Source organism: Ochlerotatus camptorhynchus, unplaced genomic scaffold, assembly GCF_037179485.1.
Source record: "Ochlerotatus camptorhynchus isolate MF236.1 unplaced genomic scaffold, CSIRO-AGI_Acam_v1.1 ptg000135l, whole genome shotgun sequence".
NCBI lineage: Eukaryota > Metazoa > Arthropoda > Insecta > Diptera > Culicidae > Ochlerotatus > Ochlerotatus camptorhynchus.
In genome coordinates, this window is record NW_027040625.1 from 1,729,338 (window position 1) to 1,750,968 (window position 21,631).

The 21,631-nt window shown below is 39.3% G+C and overlaps 1 protein-coding gene across 1 annotated transcript in view; it reads left to right on the plus strand.

Moving 5' to 3' along the window:
• The first annotated feature begins 6,607 nt into the window (after positions 1 to 6,607).
• The window catches only part of S (Star), a 150,482-nt gene continuing 135,458 nt past the window's right edge, over positions 6,608 to 21,631 (plus strand). The window contains exon 1 of the mRNA XM_065220866.1: positions 6,608 to 7,229. The gene's annotated coding sequence lies outside the window, so the exon portion shown is untranslated. The remainder of the gene's footprint in view (positions 7,230 to 21,631) is intronic.

Sequence of the window (21,631 nt, forward strand, 5' to 3'; positions counted from 1 at the left end):
GGCCAACATTAGAGCCATTTCCCCTATGTTACACAACAGAGATGTGCAACACACATCAAAACAGTCAGACGCACTGTGCGGCATATAAGGGACAAGATCCCGGGCTTGCTTAAATCGAAAATTTAAACACGATGAATCCAATAAATGGACGAAACGTGGAAATCTCGTACGTTTCGTTTTTATGTAGTTTATTAATAATTGGTCGTTGGGAGCATCTAGTCTAGAAAGGTTGAGTGTTGCTCCATTTTCTTCCAGCGGTTGTGATAGAGAATTGCGTTGTCAAGTAGTGAGCCAAATTAAAATCGTTAGTTGCCACCTGTTGGTGATACCAACAATCAATACGAAACTAACGATTTTAAATTGGCTCACTACTTGACTAGCCTATTGGTCCCAAGCAAATGATTAACGTACCCCATTCTAGTAGAAATTCTAGTACTACACAATGTTTGTTTTGATTCGCTACGAAAGTTTGACAGATAAAATGAGGGGTTATTGGATTTTCCTATGTTTCAAGGGGTGAATCGATTAGCTTGGGACCGAAGATAGTACCAGAGCTGAGCCAAAAAGTTGAGCTCGTTTCTTCGGGACCTTCTAGTCTTAGAGTTACCTCTATGGCTATATTTCGACTAGAATTGGGTGCGTTAATCGTTTGCTTGGGACCAATAGGCTAGTCAAGTGGTGAGCCCATTTAAAATCGTTAGTTTCCACCGGTTACTACTGGTCTCAAGTAAATCTATAAGCGTGCCCCATTCTTGTCAAAATTTTAGTATTACACTATGTTTGTTTTGATTCGCTATAAAAATTGAACAGTTTAAAGTAGGGGTTCGTGTATTTTCTTATGTATCGAGGGGTGCATCGATTACCTTGGGACCGAAGATAGTACCAGAGCTGAGTCAAAAAGTTGAGCACGTTTCTTCGGGACCTTCTGGTCTTAGAGTTACCTCTATCACAGAGAACAGACATGGAGGCTCGAACAAAATTTCTCTAAAAACTTGTGTAAAGATTCCTATTCGACTTAAGCGCCACTAACGGCGACTTTCCCACTTAAAAACCCTCTTTGACAACATGATAGCGCTGGCGTTGCACAAATTACACTAGACACTAAGTGCTAGTAGCGCCAAGTGGGAAATTTGTATGTATGTAAGGTAGCCACCATCCCTTCGAAGATCTAGTAGCGCCAAGTGGGAATTTTCAACAGAAAATTTATCAATACTAGCGTCAAATTGGTCGAAAGTGGAAAATTTATAGAGAAAATCAGGAGATGCTAACACCACGTAACGGCGACGTTCCCACTTATTTTACACAAGTTTCTGACCGAACTTGAACGTCTGTTCTCTGTGCCTCTATGCTACTACTACTACTACTACTACTACTAGCGCCAAATTGGTCGAAACTGGAAAATTTATACAGGAAATCACTTATATTTACACAAGTTTCTGACCGGTTGGACGTCTGTTCTCTATGCTATTATTGTAATAGTGAAACAATAAATTTGATTATATTTTTTCAAAACAACGCTTCGGATCTCGATTGGAGGAGCCTTAAAAGCTTACTAATTTTTAACAAGCAATGATGGTTTGTTCCGAGAGGGGGGGGGGAGGTTGAAAGTAATCCGCTTTACACAGAAATTCAAAACAACCCAAAATTAAGTTCTTTTCACTCATCTCCCATGTTCCGTACGATAAGCCAAATTTGGGTAAACCGGCTCAAAGTAGTTTGCATTTAAAAACGGCAAAAAAAATTACCCATCGCTAAGTTATTTTCAATTTTTTCTACCCAAAATTAAGTTCAATTAACTCAAATTTAGGTATATCGCATATTACTCAATTTTGGCTTCTCGTACGGAACTAGACGGTTGAGTCGAATCTTTCGTTCTATTTTTGACAACAATAGCGAGAGGAAATGAAACGGGCAGAGGTCAAATAACTCAAATTTGAGTTTAAAAAACCCAAGCGGTGGGTAGTTTTGTTTTTCTGTGTACATTCCATGCAACGGATTTCTATAAAATTTGCTTCAAAATTTCGATTTTTTAAGATAAATTCGAGTCGTCATGAATAATAACAAGCACCTGTCGATATTATCCGATTTCATACACTATTAATTGATACTCTTAGATGTGGTAGAATTATCGAGCGTTATGCTTATGTTGTTTTTAGTGTGTTTTTTGGTGTGAACTATCAATTTCTTGAGCACCTGCTTTTGTGATTGTTACATGTTCAAACTGGAAGCAACGATATTTTCCCGGAGATTTGGCTACAGAATTGATGGCCAATGGTGATCAAACCCAAGACTAAACGATAGGTGCCATCGATGTTGATCTCCACCGGATGCCTGAGATTGGGGAAGTCTGTTGAGGTAGTGATGAAAATCAGTAATGATCTTGGAGATATCCGAGAATTCCCATTCGTGACATGCGTTTCCGCACTTCCTAAAATGTGTTAAATTGTGATTTATTCTACTGAATTTTCAACGTTATTATTCACTGATTCCATTAAAAATAGTATTGCAGAATGTATTGTTTCTAAACAGTTTAAATAATAATCTGTCGAACTTCAACTTCGATTTGCTCCAAATGGTGGATATGTTACATTGGTCTATTTGAAAAGTGACGTGAGAACCGTGTCCGAAATTTGTCCTCTAGAACACTTGAAGCACAGACAAACAGACATAACACTCGTAAGTTGTTCATCGAACAAACATTTAACGGTCAATTTAAAAGTATCGTAATTGGTAGTATCGCCACCTGTGGCGCGCATAGTCAATTCCCTTGCGTTTGACGTTTACACACTACCGCCGTCTGTTACGCCGTACTGCCCACCACAGTGTATTCAACAGATGGCGGTAATGTTTTAGCGACGATGTTTTCCAGTGAGAAATATTCAATGTGTTATGTCTGTTTGTCTGTGCTTGAAGTGATAGGGCATCTCAGTCATCATCAGGCAATTTGTGGAATTTGTCCATTCAAGGAATCACCATAAATGATTTTTGAACAAACGATTTTCGAACAGATTTATCCTCCAACAATACTAAAGGGTGGATCAGCAGACTTGTAATGACCTTATCTTGCAAACTGAACCACGCATACACAAACCAATTCCACCATCGGATAGGAAAGAATTTTCCCTCAGCCGACGGTGTTGTTGATTTGGCAAGGCAAGCTTCGATTTGCGAGAAAAGTGCATTACAAGATTTGATTACAAAAGCTGATTCGCCTTTTTGAATTGTTGGTTGAGATTTCACGACGTTCCTTTCTTATAAAAAAACGGCTGTCATCGTTACCTGTCATCAGAGGAGTGGAACTTCGGATCACAAAAAGTGGCTCCACTTGTCATTTGCGAACACTAGCGCACCTAGCGTTAGAAGGCATATTCTGCCTGTAGTTAAGATAGGTAGCATGCTATGATAGTGTGAGTGCACATAGAAAGCCCATGTGGAACACATCGCTTGTTGAGCAGAAAAACGAAGCACTTTTGATTCACCGATTTGTTTGCATTTCCCCTTCTGTTCTGTGCTGTCATGATAGAGGAAATGCAGGTAATGTCGGCCTAAGTGTCCCTAATTTGGGCCCATACATAAATTCAGCAATCGACTAAATTTTCAATAGCAACCAAAAATATCCATTAGTAACGTCCCAATAACGCGTTCATCTAGATAAACTTGATAAATAGCAGATTTTTAGCGATGGGCCCAATCTTAGATCCATAGGCCAACATTAGAGACATTTCCCCTACTTATAGAGATTATACGATTATATTGGATAAATCCGATAAAATTGATTTCTCCGACTATAAGTCAATAAATCAAACTTAAGAGTAATTTTTGACAAAATTTTGATAAATCTGGGACTTTCCTTGCAATTTCCTTTCTAGATATTTCCTTGCAATTTAACAAAGTTCCCAAGTTTATGGAGCTTTTCTAAATATGATCTTTGACAAATTGCACCGATGTTCCCTAAAATGAAGCGAGAACTCCTGATGTTCTTAAAAGTTTATTGAACTATTTTTTGATATTCTACAAAATTCCCTGATTTTTTTTTCAAAATTCCTTACTCATATATAAAGTTTTACGTAGCTCCTCAAAATGCTATGAAATTCGCAAAACCTCTATAATTTTTGCTGCACTGCTACGTTTCTCGATGATATTCCGCGAAATTCCACAACCAAACTTTCTACGAAGTTTTCTAAAGATCTATGAAGTTCCCAGAATTTCTACTACGATTCCTCAATTTCTAAGATGGTCCCTAAACTTCTAAGAAGTCCTTGAAGTTTTACGAAGTTTCCGGAAGTTAAAGAAAAATCTCTGGGCTCATGGCCAATTTGTAAAGCCTAAAGACGTCTTATTATGCCATCGTTTAAATATCGATATAATATAATTTCTCAAAATTGTTACTCCTAGTCCCGAACATAAAAAAGTAGGCAACATGAAGGACTTTGAAAAAAATCTTTATATGTGGTCCAATTTTAAGTTAAAATGTTCCACTTACTTTGCACGAAACGATCATGAACAAATGAAGCTTTAAAATGGGAAAAGCTTAAATATACATGGTTATGTGATTTTACATCATCAGTCATGTAAAATTTGGCAAAACCCGACAAAACGGGTGGTCAAATCACCGACAAACCGACATGAATTAATGAAGTAATGAAATTGGGTTGTTAGCGGAATGCTTAAATAAAACAGCAAAAAAGGTTATCTTCTATTTAATTCCACTTAATTAATTTTGGTATCCATGACAGATACGTATTTCGACTACAATGTGCAGTCTTCATCAGTATCATTCCCACTAAAGAATTTATCAAAATCTAATCTAATCTACTTAAGGGGGTTAAGTACTATTTGTAGTCGAAATACGTATCTGTCACACACTTAATCTAGCTCGGTAAAATCTCCAACAGCCGATTACCTCGGCATTTACTTTACTGATATCTCTGCAAAATATCTGTTTGTTAGCTGATATCTCAGCAAAATGTTATTTATTAGCTGAGTCTCGGCAATTGTTTTACTGAGTCTCAGCAATATAAATTGCAGAACTACTCGGCTATTGGAATCTCGGCGAAAAAATTTAAGTGTGATGGATACCAAAATTAATAAAGTGGAATTAAATGGAAGAATACCCCTTTTTGCCGACATGAATTACCATAGCAAAAACATTAAAATTTCTGACCAAAGCACACTACTGACCAGTGATGGAAAAGTTCGCGAAAAATCACTATGACTCGCGAACTTTTCCCTTGGAGAACTTCGTGAAATATCGCGATCTTTTCCAACACTGCTACTGACATCTGGCTCCATATTCGCGGGAAATATTTAGCTAAGCCATGAAACCGCATGTAAAAGTTATGAATTGGTTCGTATCTGATCTATTCTGGACAAATTATTTTTATCTAGATCAAAAAATTCTATGGTTTTGACAGTTCGGATCACTGCACATTTAAATCGGGCGTTTCCAAAATGTCCGGGACCATTCAGTGTCAGTTTTGCGAGGCAGTTTCAACGATCTCGAACATTTTATCGGTCACATCTGAATCCACAAGACGACAGGTCCTTTCGAGTGTGTTTCCTCCGACTGCGAAACCCGATTCCTATCATTTGAAGCTTTCAAAAAGCACCTGAAACAGCGTCATTTTGGTTTGGTGGTCGATTCTTGTAATGCCGAAGGCGGCGGCGGCAACAGTATCGTTGTAGGCAACCGGTGGTGTTTCTATTCGGATGCAGAATCAGAAATAAGCCCTTTCTAACGGTTAGCAGTTTGCGAATTCACAATATGTACTATCATCGATAATTGTAGCGGTGAAGCGGAAGTGGCTGTGTAGCACGAAAAGGACGACCATGAGTAAGGAACCGCTGTTGTTGACTTAAACTGGATGATAGGTTAAGCAGGATCGCCAAAGTCTTTTAACAGAAATCGAAAATAAATGCGTTTTTGAATTTAATGAACTTGAATAAGTGTTCTTTTATTACACAGAAAATTATGTACACTAATAAAAATTTAATGCTTATTTTGTATGTGTCCCACACATGAATATTTGCAATATGATAAACAAATGATATGTATGTGTCGGACACATAGTTCTTATGTCTAAACATAAAATTTATGTGGAACCACACATACTATTCATTTGACTCATAAATTTCATGACACATGAAAATCATGTGGAATTTTACATGGAAATTCGCCAATAAAAATGTGTTGAATTTTATAAGTGTAGTGTGATCGCTACTAAATTTCACTTGATTCTAGAAAATTGTTAATAGCTACCAAAATGTCATCACACTACGGTAGTTGAGATTGAGAGTGGTAAAAGACAGAGAGAAAGAGAATTTTGTTCGATCAACAGTCATCATCATCGTCATCGCTGATGACTAGCGTAGCCAACTGCGATGAGAAGCAGCAACCAGCAGCAGAGAATCGAACAACAAACAAAACGGGCTCGTCTCATCCCTATCCATCCGTCTCGTGTTGGCATCGAGCGTGAATACCAAATTACAGTGCGGGTGAGCGAGAGCGAGATGCCCAATCCTCCCGACCCACAGCCAAGAGAAGATGCATCAGCCACAGCCGTCTCAGCGCAGCGCTTTTCAACAGTAGTTTGGCGAAGGTCTTGGTCAACTTGGTGGTGGTTTTGGGCTATGGATTTGGATTTCTATGGGATAGTGAAGTGACTGTTCTTTCCACGAAATTGATTCGCGTGCAGACTTGAAGCACACGTACAAAGTTCCTATATTCGGTGGTGCTATTGCGGTTTTGCCTCGCCGCGAAATTATCGCAAAATAAAGGAACAGCAGGAAACGCGAAATCGTGATTTTTATTCCGGTGCTTTCAGTGAAAACAAGGTTCCTATCGTTCCGGACCGACAGTCGTTGCAAAAATCTTCCGAAAAAATCCAGTGTTCAGTGTTGAATAAAGTTCGAAGTTGAGCAGTGTGTCATGAAAGGAGAACGGGCTTTGCAAAATTGTATCATTTTGTTGCACATCCCGAAAGAAAACGGCAAGGTTCGTTGCTTGTAGTGTATGAGAATCTCCCGAATTTGGCTGTCATTAGTGGTTGTACAATTTTTTTTTCGAGCATCCAACTCAATTACCCATAGGAGGTAACTGCCCGGAGATTAATTCACGTCACGGATTGATCTCAGTTGGCATTGGCAGTAAGCCGTCCAGTCCAAAGTTAGCAAAGAAGAAATTGCCGAAGGACACCGCAGGGATAATTAGAATTACATCAGCTTTCGAGGTAAGTCCGATTGTCTTAATCTTCTCGGCGGTAAATTAGCACAATGTCCTGGGAAATACAGGTAAAGGTATTAAAAAAAAACAATGCCACTTGAACCCAACATTTTCGCTTGTTTATAACGAGTCAATAAAAAATTCCGTGGGCTGTCATTGTTCTGTATATGGAGTACAGTCTGATCGTAGTAGACTGACTTTCCTATGTGTACACCGTCACACGAACACAATTTTCGCAGTGGTGGAGTAGTATTTATAGGCATTGCATTTTTATGCTCAACATGCTATGAGACGCACACACCGGAGCTTGGTTAACAACGGCTGAGGTGGTGTTCGTGTGATTTGTTTTTGCTTTTATGTTGATCATAATGATGATGATGATGATGAGATGATAATATTGATCATGACAGTAGTAGTAGTACCGATGGAAACGTGCCGAATCATAGCATAAAAATAGAGGGTTTATTTACTTCGGGATCGGCACACATTGATGGCATACGGCTACAAATGCAGGGATTTCGCGGATTTGTAGCGGATTTGAACTTTCAGTTGCGAAAATCGTAAAAATCGCGAAGAAACTGAAGTGCTATGACAAAGATTGCAGAATTGATTGTAATGGCGTGAATTGTTTATGATAATTTTCAAGAATAATTATCACGATTTACAATTGATCGTGTATTATGATGTACAGTGCATTTATCAGTGTTCGGAAAATCATTCTCAAATCTCATTCATTGAGCCTCCCTGCGAGAATAAACTCGCGTACGAATCTGGCAAACAAAATTCACGCTTGAGATTCTCATGCATATTCATGCACTCACACTACAACGCCGAAAAATCATTCCAGTTTTAAACTCATAAAAACCACTCAAACGTCAATTGATATCATGCCTATGGATGTTGTGCTAGTTTTTCAACCCCTGATGCACAAACAATAGTAATAACAACAAATAACGCCAAAATATAAAGTAATGCATTTTTGAACCTGAAAACTCATCGGTGTTTTTTGCGACGTTGAATTTTGCAAGGCAAAACTCACAGGCACATAAACTCATGCATGCACGGCGAATGAGAACGACTCAAATTTGAGTTTAGTTCACTCATAATCGCCAAAAGTGCACGAACTCAGCGATGAGTTAATTTGCCTCATGTTTTCCCAGGTTTTTCCAGGATTTTCCAGGGAAAAATTCCCGAATATGAGAAAAGTAAAGATTGGACTCACTCAGTCTATTGATACTACTCCGAGACTGAATAAAATTTTCGTCAATTTCCTCATTTTCCGGCAGATTTTTTAGGTTTTCCACAGGAAACCATGAGACAAATTTTACTCATCGCTGAGTTCCTGCACTTTTGGCGATTATGAGTGAACTAAACTCAAATTAGAGTCGTTCTCATTCACCGTGTGAGATTTGAGTTTTTGAGTTTTTCCGAACACTGGCAGTGATACCCGAGGTGATGCCAACATTCCAGTTTGAGGTGATTCCTCTTAGAGTCCACAAATAGCCACCACGTAGGCTATACATGCACTTCCACTTAGAGTTTTCAATTACACACAATTCGGCAATCAATACCCCATTTCACCTGAAATTGCTACTTTAAGTATGCTGCAGTACAGCAAACGTGAAGTAATAGTTTCGTTGTGGTACGTATCGTAGAAGCTGATATTTGTGCACTTAAAGTTTTGAAGTGGTTACGAAAATAAGGATCTCACAGCGAAACACCTTAAACTGGATTCTTCCATTTTTTTTGACGCATCCAGTCTGCAAACAGTTTTTTTTTAAATTCATCAGTTTTATCCAGTTTTCCATTATTAGTTGCAAAATATTTTGAAGCCTGATTACCAGTACAAAATGACTCAAATACTTGCTCTTTAAACTTTTAAATTGGCAGGGCTGTTACAACAGGCGCGGATTTTGATACTTTCGCGGATTTGAATTTTCAGTCGTGAAAATCGCGGAAACATATTTTTTATTGTTTTTTTCCTTGATTTATTTTCCGTGCTGAGCACCAATGCTACCGACGCCAGGGAGGCAGCTCCCTCACCTGGGCCCTACCTAGACAACAACAATTGATCAAAGATTTCAGCGGAGAGATGGACCAGCCATGGTCTTAGCCTGAAGCAAAAAAAAAAAAAAAAAAGATTTCAGTAATGGTTTACTGAAAAGCAATCAGCAATCTACGATTTTACTGAAAATCAGCAATTTGGTTCGTTTTAACTGAAAACCAGCAACTTGACAAGATTGATGAAAATTCAGTATTTTTCATCGTCTCGTTTTCACTCTGTCAAAATAAGAAAAAAAAAAACCGTGTACACACCAAATTTTTATCACTGGAAGTCAGCAATGTTTTGCTGAATTTTGCCGAACTGAAATTTCAGCAATCATTTCAGCAAAATAAAATTACTGAAATTTTCAGCAATGTGAAATGTCATTCTGCTTGACAGAGGTTTACTGAATTATCAGCATATTTAATAGATTTGCTAAAAATTCAGCTAATTCGGCAATCGCATAATTTGACAGCTCTTTGCTGACAGAATTCAGCAATATTTATCATTGTACTGAAAAGCAGCTTTTTAGTTTTAATCATACTGGTTTATTCAAAACAAAATTAACTTCGGTTTATTTGAATCATTTTGATTAATTTAATCAAATTCAATTTAATTTCCATACCGTATCATATATCATATCAACATTTTGTTAGTTGAGCTGAAAGATAAAGTTATTTGTAGTTGTCGTCATATTATCCACGGTCAAAACGACTCCAAAAAATTGTAAAAATTAGCAAGAGACGGTTCAAAATTGAATTTGAAAATAAAGTATGTTTTAACCAAAAGCAAAAATGCTCGGCGAATATCACAGCCTGCCGAAAACACACGTTTATTCAAACGAATGTATGTTGCTGCTTCCTCATACTGTGTTGCCTTTATGATTAAGATCGGTAGCTTGGTCTTAGAATAGCCAAAAGCGAATTGCTCGGCGTCGTCTTCGGGCTGAAAAAGGTCATTAGTATTATTTGCAAATTAGGATAAGTTATTAAATTATTGATTAGTCATACATTGATCCACTCGATAATATGATCCAAGTAGTTTGTGATCTTTTGTGGTCCTTGAATTGCGCGCTTAGTCCCACGAGTTGGATGTTTGTCCTTTACGATAACAAGTGTTCGAATAAATTCTGTAATTCACAAATACATAATCAAAAATGTATACATTTTCACAGCAAATTTTCTCACGGGATTTGATATATGAATGCAAGCTGTGGTGTTTAGCCAGTATTTTTGGCTGCAAAATTTCCCAGGTTTCATTGAAGTCGCCAGCATTAGGAAACATCACATCGAAATCCACTGAGATCTATAACCGAAAAATTTGTAATTAATTAGAATGAAACGGCTAGTTTTAACTATTATACTAACTTCCGGATCCATTACGGAATTAATTTGTTGCAGAATAAGTACTTAACCACACGCGCACTGCACTCAGCGTAGTTTTCACTGGAAATCCTATGTATGAGTATTAGGCTGGATTTACTGATTTAAATCTAAGTTTATTTTCAGCTCTTCGATATTTTTAGAGTAATATAATGGGAATAATAATGGTTCACTTTTTTCAGCCTTCGTTCAGGAAAATACAAAAACATTGTAATGCATGATAACAAGTGCATGTAAACTGTTAACTGTCCAAATAACCTCGATTTTCTAACTATTTTTTTTATTGGGTTTCAAGCTGGAGTTGCGTGACAGCTTAGTTTTCAAGACTTGACCCATTTGAATAAATTTCGCTTCTATCTTTGACAATACAGCAGAAGGATAGCCTATGTTGGCCGCTTGAACACTGGATTCCGTATGTATTGTTTCAAGATAGTTATAGAAAAAATGCTGCGACGTGTGCGCGTAGATACATCCGCGTAGTAAACCGATTGAATAAGTAAATCCGTTTCGAACGAAATACCTAAATTATGTAAGTTCCGAAAACCGCGCGAATTCCGAAAGCCGTGCGAGACAACCGAAGCGAGAAAAAAAGGCTTATTATCATTTAAAGAGTGCCACCAAAATAAATGTGAAAGCCTATGTTGGCAAGTTGATTAGTTTTGGTTTCCTCCCTAGATATTCTACTTATTTACTACTGAGCTTTGTATCAAATTAGTTAATTTAAAGAACGTATCAATCATTTCAAGGCTACAAAATGGTGAGTTGACAACCTGGAAGGAGCGGAATACCTAGCCCTGGTCCTCACAAGTTCCTACTTCACGCCTCCTCGAGTCATATGATAACAAAAGACTACCAGCTGAAACATGGACACAGCTGGTTGGCGTAGCCTGGGCAATGTTGCCAGTCCGGCAATAGCAAAGTGAAGAGGTGCGACGCGAACACTGGCGCGGTAACCATAGTACGGTGATAGAGGAAATGCTTCACCAAACCTGAGCGTCTGCTCACCATGGAGGTGCGACTCAAAACGGCGTCTGTTCTCCATGTTAGGAGCGGCTGATCACCGTCCTAGTGCCAGCGTGGGACTCTAAACAGAGCTGTGCACGATGGTCCCCCGGCGAGACAGGGGGTTGGGGCAGGCCCAACAAGCCGCCCTGGAAAAAAAAACAAAGTTGCAAATACCGAAGAAAGAAATACGGATCGGAACAATCGGCACAGACCTACGCGACGAAATAAGGACTACGATTGGAAACTCGGAACATGGAACTGCAAATCGCTCGGCTTCCCGGGTTGCGATAGGTTAATCTATGACGAACTTCAACCACGCAACTTCGAAGTCGTAGCACTGCAGGAACTTTGCTGGACGGGACAAAAGGTATGGAAAAGCGGGCATCGAGCGGCTACTTTCTACCAGAGCTGTGGCACCACCAACGAGCTGGGAACCGGCTTTGTAGTGCTGGGTAAGATGCGCCAACGCGTGATTGGTTGGCAGCCGATCAACGCGAGGATGTGCAAGTTGAGGATTAAGGGCCGTTTCTTCAACTACAGCATCATCAACGTGCACTGCCCACACGAAGGGAGACCCGACGACGAGAAAGAAGCGTTCTATGCGCAGCTGGAGCAGGTGTACGACGGCTGTTCGCAACGGGACGTCAAAATCGTCATCGGCGACATGAACGCTCAGGTAGGACGGGAGGCAATGTATAGACCGGCAATCGGGCCAAACAGTCTGCATGCCGTATCGAACGACAACGGCCAACGATGCGTGAACTTTGCAGCCTCCCGGGGTATGGTAGTTCGAAGTATCTTTTTCCCCCGCAAGGATATCCACAAAGCTACCTGGAGATCACCTGACCAACATACAGAAAACCAAATCGATCACGTTCTAATCGACGGGAAATTCTTCTCCGACATTATCAACGTCCGCACGTACCGCAGTGCGAACATAGATTCGGACCACTACCTAGTTGCAGTATGCATGCGCTCAAAACTCTCGACGGTGCATAACACACGTCGAAGTCGAACGCCACGACCCAACATTGAGCAACTACGGGACACCGGAGTTGCCCAGGACTACGCGCAGCAGCTGGAAGTTGCACTACCCACGGAAGAGCAGCTTGGCGCAGCTTCTCTTGAAGATGGCTGGAGGGACATCCGTTCAGCCATAGGTAGTACTGCTGTAGCGGCACTAGGTACTGCAATCCCGGACCGAAGAAATGACTGGTTTGACGGCGAATGCAAACTGTTAGTAGAGGAGAAGAATGCAGCACGGGCGAGAATGCTGCAACACCGCACGAGATTGAATGTGGAGCGATACAGACAAGCGCGGAACAGACAAAACTCGGTTTTCCGAAGGAAGAAGCGTCAGCAGGAAGATCGAGATCGCGAGGCGATGGAAAATCTGTACCGCGTAAACGACACACGGAAGTTCTACGAGAAGCTAAATAGTTCGTGCAAAGGCTACGTGCCGCAAGCCGATATGTGCAAGGACTTGGACGGTAACCTTCTCACGAACGAGTGTGAGGTGATTGAGAGGTGGAAGCAGTACTATGACGAGCACCTCAACGGTGAAGCAGCAGAAAACGAAGGTGGCACGGCAACAGACCTTGGAGCACGCGCAGAAGACGACAGGCTACCGGCCCCTGATCTTCTAGAAGTTGAGGAGGAGATCGGTCGGCTGAAGAACAACAAAGCAACTGGTGTAGATCAACTACCAAGTGAGCTATTGAAATACGGTGGTGAAGCACTGTCTAGAGCGCTGCACTGGGTAATTGCCAAGATTTGGGAGGAGGAGATATTACCGGAGGAGTGGATGGAAGGTGTCGTATGCCCAATCTACAAAAAGGGCGACAAGTTGGATTAATGCAACTACCGCGCGATCACACTGCTGAGCGCCGCCTACAAGGTACTCTCCCAAATTCTATGCCGCCGTCTGTCACCATATGCAAGAGAGTTCGTGGGGCAATACCAGGCGGGATTCATGGGTGCCCGCGCTACCACGGACCAAATTTTCGCGATTCGGCAGGTTCTGCAGAAATGCCGCGAATACAACGTGCCCACACATCATTTGTTCATCGATTTCAAATCCGCATACGACACAATCGATCGAGATCAGCTATGGCAGATTATGCACGAGTACGGATTTCCGGATAAACTGACGCGATTGGTCAAGGCGACGATGGATCGAGTGACGTGCGTTGTTCGAGTATCGGGGACACTCTCGAGTCCCTTTGAATCTCGAAGGGGGTTACGGCAGGGTGATGGACTTTCGTGTCTGCTGTTCAACATCGCGTTAGAAGGTGTGATCAGAAGAGCTGGGATAGACACGAGTGGCACGATATTCAGGAAGTCCATCCAGCTCCTTGGTTTCGCCGATGACATTGACATTATGGCACGGAACTTTGAGATGATGGCGGAAACGTACATCAGACTGAAGGCTGAAGCTAGACGGATTGGACTTGCCATCAACGCATCAAAGACAAAATATATGAAAGCAAGAGGTTCTAGGGAAGACAATGTTAGCCTCCCACCCCGAGTTCAGATTGACGGTGACGAAATCGAGGTGGTCGATGAGTTCGTGTATTTGGGCTCACTGGTGACCGCCGAAAATGATACCAGCAGAGAAATTCAAAGACGCATTATGGCAGGGAATCGTGCCTACTTTGGACTCCGGAGGACGCTCCGGTCGAATAAAATTCGCCGCCGCACGAAGTTGACTGTCTACAAGACGCTGATTAGACCGGTGGTCCTTTACGGCCACGAGACCTGGACTATGCTCGTGGAGGACCAACGCGCCCTTGGTGTTTTCGAACGGAAGGTGTTGCGTACCATCTACGGTGGAGTGCAGATGGATGACGGAACGTGGAGGAGGCGAATGAACCACGAATTGCACCAGCTGCTGGGAGAACCATCCATCGTCCACATTGCAAAAATTGGGCGACTACGGTGGGCTGGGCACGTCGTAAGAATGCCGCACGACGACCCAGTGAAAATGGTTCTAGAAAGCGACCCAACAGGAACAAGAAGAAGAGGCGCGCAGCGGGCAAGGTGGATCGACCAAGTAGAAGGTGACCTGCGGACCCTTCGCAGACTACGAGGCTGGCGAACTGTGGCCATGGATCGAGTAGAGTGGAGACGACTTCTTCGGACAGCAGAGGACAACAAGGCCTTAGCCTGATTGACTTCATCAATCATTTCAAGATTTCGCAACCATACCGAACAAATTCTATACTACATAAGTTCAAAAGCGTTTGACAAGCTCTACCGAATTGCGTATCACTTCTGCGTGAGCTCCGTAGACGTAGGCGCGTTGGATCCGACAGTCGGCAAAGGTTTAACCTGTACCAACACCGCTTAAGGAACGACCTCGAGTCAATAAAACCGTTTAGAGCTAAACATCTAAATTACGTAAGATACGAAAATCGCGCAAATTGTGAACGCCACGCGAAACAACCGTAGAGAAAAAACAGCTTATTATCACTTAAAGAGTGCCACCAAAATAAATGTGATAACCTATGTTGACAAGTTGATTAATTTTGGTTTCCTCCCTATATATTCTACTTATTTTACTGTTGAGCTTTGTTTCAATTTAGTTATTTTACCGCACGTATCAATCATTTCAAGATTTCGCGACCGTACCGAACAAATTATATACTACAGAAGCTCAAAAAAACTTTTGGTGAGCTCTACCGCATTGCGAATCATCTCTGCGTAAGCTCCGTAGACGTAGGCGCGTTGATTCCGACAGCCTAAACTATTCCTCTCCTTGTTAATCTGCTTAATTCTATTGGTCTGCTTGCGTTTTCTTATTAAAGTTCAAGACTAAATAAGAAGATTTATTCTACAACTTTAAAGGTGAGTTGTCTCCCTAAGCGGACCCCCCCGCATCCTAATTCTTTTGTTAATCTACCTAATGTTAGACTTTTTGAATTTTCTTATTTACGTTGGTTTGATGATTATGATATCTCATCAGTCTAATTTAATAAATTATTAAAAGCTCTAATTCACATAATCAATTTTAACCCGAGCTTTATTAAGTACCTGCACTTGTGCTTGAAATCTAAAATTAAACGTGTTTCAAGTACTTTTGATTTTGGCCTATACCTATTTATTATATCTTAGTTCGACCCAGGTAACACCTTCATGTGACTAAAATGCTTAATTTTGAAGTTAGTTTCCTAGCTGATTTTTAAATTATATAGGGTATATGCTCCAACTATGCTCACACGCTTCCACTATGTCGAACCACAAAAATACGTATGGGTATGTCACAATAGAAGCACGCCACAGTGGAAATCCCGAGCCATAGTTCAAACACTTATCCCAAATCAAAATGAAGCACATATAAGATTAGTTGCAATACCATGTACAAAAATGATGTTTAACATTGTTTCCTGAGTAATACTTCAATGAAAACAACAATGAAAGCTTGTCACGCAAATAGAAGGAGCACTGTTGGGCACTTTCTGAAATATTTCAATAGTATAATTCCCTTGCAAACCCAAATGAATCTATCTGCGTAAAAATAAATAAAATAAGAGTGATTTGCGGCAAAACCCGCCACTATCACACCCAACGTCAGTGCCTATACGTAAGCGTACTACGACGCGGCTCTCAATTAAAGGAGTAACAAGTGTGATACTATCAGTGCTAGACTAGATCTTTGGTTCTCTCATGCAGTGGTTTATCAGAGAGGGGAAGCTTAGTAATCCCCATTGCCTGCCTATGGCGCCATTCTATCGCGGCATGAGCCAGCAACGCCGGCCATAAACCTGCCGTCTCCAACACTCCACTATAAAGCATGAAATCAAGCCCGCCCACCAACAGCAAGGTGCAAAAACTAGCCAAGGGGAGGGAACCTCGATTTGTCTGACTATTGATTCATTATTAAAGTTGACCAATATTTTTAAAAGCATTCCATATTGCGTTAAACCATTCCATGGTGCATAATAAAGTGTTTGGTTCAATTCCAATAAAATATCAAAAGTTCAAATCAATTAAATGTACTGAGGTTAATTAAAATCGAGCTTATTTGTATTTGGTAATACTTGTTTATTTTACATTGATATTTTATATATTACATGACTAGTTGATTATTTTTATTTCACATATTCAAAATCTCATTATATCATTATTATAGTTATAAATTTTCATTTACAGAAAATAGTTGTCCTGCAGATCCTGAAGGACCAGAAGGTGTTTCAAATAGCAAATCATTGTTATTTAAATTTTATTTTATTATTAATATAATATGGTTATTATATGATTATGAATTTGGATTACCCAGAGAATAAATTGAATATCTTCATATATTAGGCCAATGTTTTTAAATTGTTTTACCGTTGCTGAGTTTTGCTATTTCAAGAATAATTCATTGATACTTGTTTTGAAAGCTCTTGTATGCTCAATTAACCTCGATTATTTAGCAAATTGTTTCTTTACTTAAAGTGTGGATTCATTAAATAGGCAAAGTTGAGTTCAATCATACCATGCAATTAACCACATTATTCGAGCACTTAAAATGACGTTTACTACCGCTTAAACTTTGAAATAAAACATTATTTTGAGATTTTTTCTTCTAGAACCTCGAGAAAAGTAGCCAACATTTGTGCGTTTTATAATTAAAAATAGAAATTAGTTGGTCCAGTTTTGTGAAATCGCTGGTAGAAAGTCACGCCAAAACTGCTTGACAAAGTGGTCAATTAAAATATTCATATATAGCTTGAGTTTAAAGAAATTGAGTGACTAAAATCGGGGTTGTCTGTATTAATTATATATCGACGAGATGGATCCGGAATGTTGACGTTTGTGTTTTAAGGAGATACCTGCGATGGGTCGGAGAAAGTCTACGAGGAGGCCAGTAGATGTTGGTGCAGATCCACTTGGTTATTTGAGTGAAATCATTCCTTTTTATTTATTTATACAGTACCCCTCCCTATCGTTAGGACGTCAATTCAGCTTATCGTTTACCAAAACGAACCCTGCTGCAAACCCTACCCTCTTATCCAACATCCCAGTGATTCTTCGTGGAAGTGCAGAGGATTTCTCGACTTCCATCAAAGCGAGTGTCACGTCAACACATTCCTACCCATTCCTTTCTTGACCTGCGTTCGGGCGCGGCCGGCGCTGGTATTGCCTAGTTTACCAGTTTTTACACATTGAGGATGATTGCTAGTCCCAAGCATCGTCTATTGGTTCTCTGCGTAAGTACAGCTGATCTGGCAATAAAAGAGTAGCAACCGTGGGCGGTCAATCATGCTCATACCCATGCTCGTATATTTCATTTAAAGGAAAATCTGGTATAATAGAATTGCTCAGTCTTAAAACTGTAGCAATATTGAAGCTGAAGACTAAGAAATCGTTTAAATACATTCAGCGGAGTGTTTTGATGGAAAAATACAGTGAATATAACGTTTAAATTTTGGTTGCCGAAAACAAATCAATGCTCATATTGTTTACGACAATTTAGCGGTACTTTTTTATAATTTTGTTGCTAAATTTTGTATAAAATAGGAATCATATTACTATTTTGCATGCATTATTCACACTTTTTTGGGATTTTCACCCGTAAATTAGAAATCATTCGAACTCGTTTCTTTATCATTTTTGAAAATTTATCTGCAAAGGCACGCCTGCCGATATCGACACAACTTACCTTATACTGATAGTTGCCGTCGAAGTTTACTCCGTTCTACTATCAAATAACGGTTCCCTCAACTATAAAAAAAGTCATCTCTGGTGTTGTTAAATTGATCCATTAATTCCCGGCTGGCCCGGTTGCAGTTCGGATTCCGTTGCTGCTACAATTAAAGTGTTATCTTCTCAGGGCACGCTCAATTGCTTTCAAAAGGGAGAAAGAAGATTCTACGGATATATCGCGATTCCGACGACTTCGAGATATATGGATCGTTACGAATGATGGCTGCAACAACGGCTCATGCGCTGCTTTTCTTAGCAATTAAGCTTGATTAGTTTGAATTAGTGGCGTCTATGGCTGTTTTGGATGCTGTCTGTGTGCTGCAGAACGCAATGGACTGCGGAAAAAGTGGAATAAGAATGTTCAAAAATATTGACAGCATTTTATAAGATATTTTTCGACGTACTTTTACTAGGGAAGTTATCGACGTTTCCGGGTACATTTTGTAAAGATCCTAACTTCTTCAATAATTTATTCTAGAAAAATGCAATCCTATGCAGCAAACATATATAAAGTCTACATAAAGTGAACAGAACATCAAAGGATATGTTGTTAAACTCTAAGGAGCTTCCTAAAGACTCATTGGCGACAATTCTTTGAGGATACTAAAAGGATGTGAATACTAATGATGATGATTGAAGAGTATTTCAAACAGAAAAAGAATATAAATTGAGCGGTGGTTTCTTGAGCCTTGAAAGAAAGTCTTGAAAGGATTTCAATATTAGCAATGATCAATTACCATCTTGAAGTTCCCGGGAAGAATTGAACTCAGTTGTGACCATCTTTTTTTTTATTAATTTGGAACAAAAAAATCGGCTCCGTAGAGCCATCGTGATTGAGCCTTCAAAATAAATGAATGGGACAAAGGAGGCAGGGGGTAAGGGGCATTTATTTTTTTTTCTTCAAAATCTGAAAAATGTTGTAACTAATTTACGTTAAGGAGTTCAGAGTTCTGTATTGATTTTAACAGCGAATTTCATTTGAAAGGTTTGTACAATTTGCAATATAAAAAAATATAAAGAATCACATTAAAAAAAAATATGTTCATAATCACAGAAAGAAGTTCCAGTCCGAAAGTAATAAAATGTAAACGTGTCGCATTTCTGGTCTGTTCGTAGCTTTCGTAAATTTTTCTATTTTATACCAATATCAACTATGTCGTCATCCAAAATCTAGAATGTTACTCAATCATTCTTGGGTGAGGATCTTCACTGTATTTTTATGAATGCGAAATTCCGTAAAACTCCTATGTCTGGAATCTCAAACAATTCTCTTATGGTGGTAAGCTCCAACCGATATTATCCTCGGATTAAATCCCGATCAAGAATGACCGGCTGGTTGAATGTCGACATCAGAGTTAATAAACACGACTCTAAACACAAAAATTTGGCAGATCATATAAACAGGGACGGTATTAAAATTAATCCGATCTTGCGATTTTTTTGTCTAAGTTTAAGAACCCGACAACACTGGGATCTGGGATCCTAATTTTTTGTTCTTTGCTTGCAATCTTGACTAAATGTGTGCGATTTTAAAAATCTTTGTATATCCAGGATTTTGCAAAGTCTGGAATGCTGAAAATTTAAAGGTTGTTGATGTTGTTATTACGTGTAGAATTACGCGATCGGTATCAAGATTCGGTGACTGTATTAGGGAAACCACTTTTTCCCATTTCGGAAACGCCTCGTTTTCTGATGATAAAATTACGTATTTTAACGCACAAAATTTGGAGGCGAACCAGCCCAAGGCTGAAAGCCTCCTTAATAAAGCTAAATAATAATAATAATAATAACGCACAAAACGCACAACATTTTTGGTTTATTCAATGGATGATAAAACAAAAAAACGAAAATTGATTGGAGGAACTTCTTTTTCTCGCGATCAATCATACAGGGTGCCCAGCGAAACGGGTAAACCGGGAATACCGGGAATTATCGGGGAATTCGAAACATAACCGGGAATTCAACGAAAGAACCGGGAAAAATAAATTTACCTTACCATAAGAACAAATTATAACACCAGAATTTCAGAATAATCCATTCAAACAGAGTGATTGTTTACTAAATAAATGTCTTGGCTCTATTTGCTGAATAAATTCTTGTAGAATTAATCACTCAGCAATATTTCAAATTGATTTTTGTCGTTTAGATCTCAGATTTAAAGTGAATGGACCTTAAAAGAAAATATTGATGATGCTGGACTTGGGAAACAAATATTTGTAAAAACCGAATCTGAACTATTCTTTTCGGGGGTTTTAATTTTTCGTTATTCAAAATTCTCATGATACGAATTCCAGAACTAAGTTGGATTTCTGCTCTGAATTAAAATGGAATTCTGCTGAACACTCCGCGTAGTAATTACCGTTGAATTCTTTTTGGAACTTCCTTGAAACCTCTTCTCAGAGTTTGATTGGAATCTTTCTTAGAATTCCCTTGAACCTATTCGGAGATTTTGATTCCTTTGAAATTCCTTTAAAAATTTTCTTTTAACTCTATTCAAAGCAGCTGGAATCTTTCGAAATTCTATTTAGAAATCCCTTGGAGTATTTTAAATAATTTCTTTCTAATTATCAGCAAATTTTCTTGCAATCAATTTTGTTGGAGCTCTGTATTGAATCTTTGCACTAGGGTTGAAATTATCCCCAGAACACTATTAGAAATCTGTTTCTTGTTGAATTCTCATCATAATTCTCTTGGAATTCTTCTTCAAATTCATCTGTCATTTTTCTCACGATCCCCATACAAATCTCGCCAGAATCACGTAGGAATTTTCCTTAAAGTTTTTGTTTTTCAAAACTCCTTTTTTATTTCTTCCTAAATTGCATAAGAATTTAATTTAGAACTTGTATTCCTCTCCAAAGAAATCCCTCCAAATTCTTCTAAAAATTTCTATGGACTTTATGTCAAAATAATGCTGGAATTTTGCTCAGAACTTCTCCTTTGAAAATTATGTGGGAATTCTCCTATTAGTTAGAAATTAACATTTTGAATAATTTTTAATTTTACTAGCAATTCCAGATGTCTGCAAGTTACTAAAAAGTCACTTTTACACCAAACAGTCACGTAAGTCACTATTTTCTAAAATTTAATCACTAAAGCCACTTTTACGACTGATGCTAGTGGAAGTGGAACGGCAGTGGCAGCGGATAAGCCCGATATGAGTAAGCCTGCTTGTCGGTAGGAAACTAGTTAAAAGAAAGTTTACTCTGGTTAGAGATCTTGGATTCATTTGTAACACCTGTTCAATATTGGGGGGAAGGGGAAGTAATTAATTTTCAAAAATTCAACAGC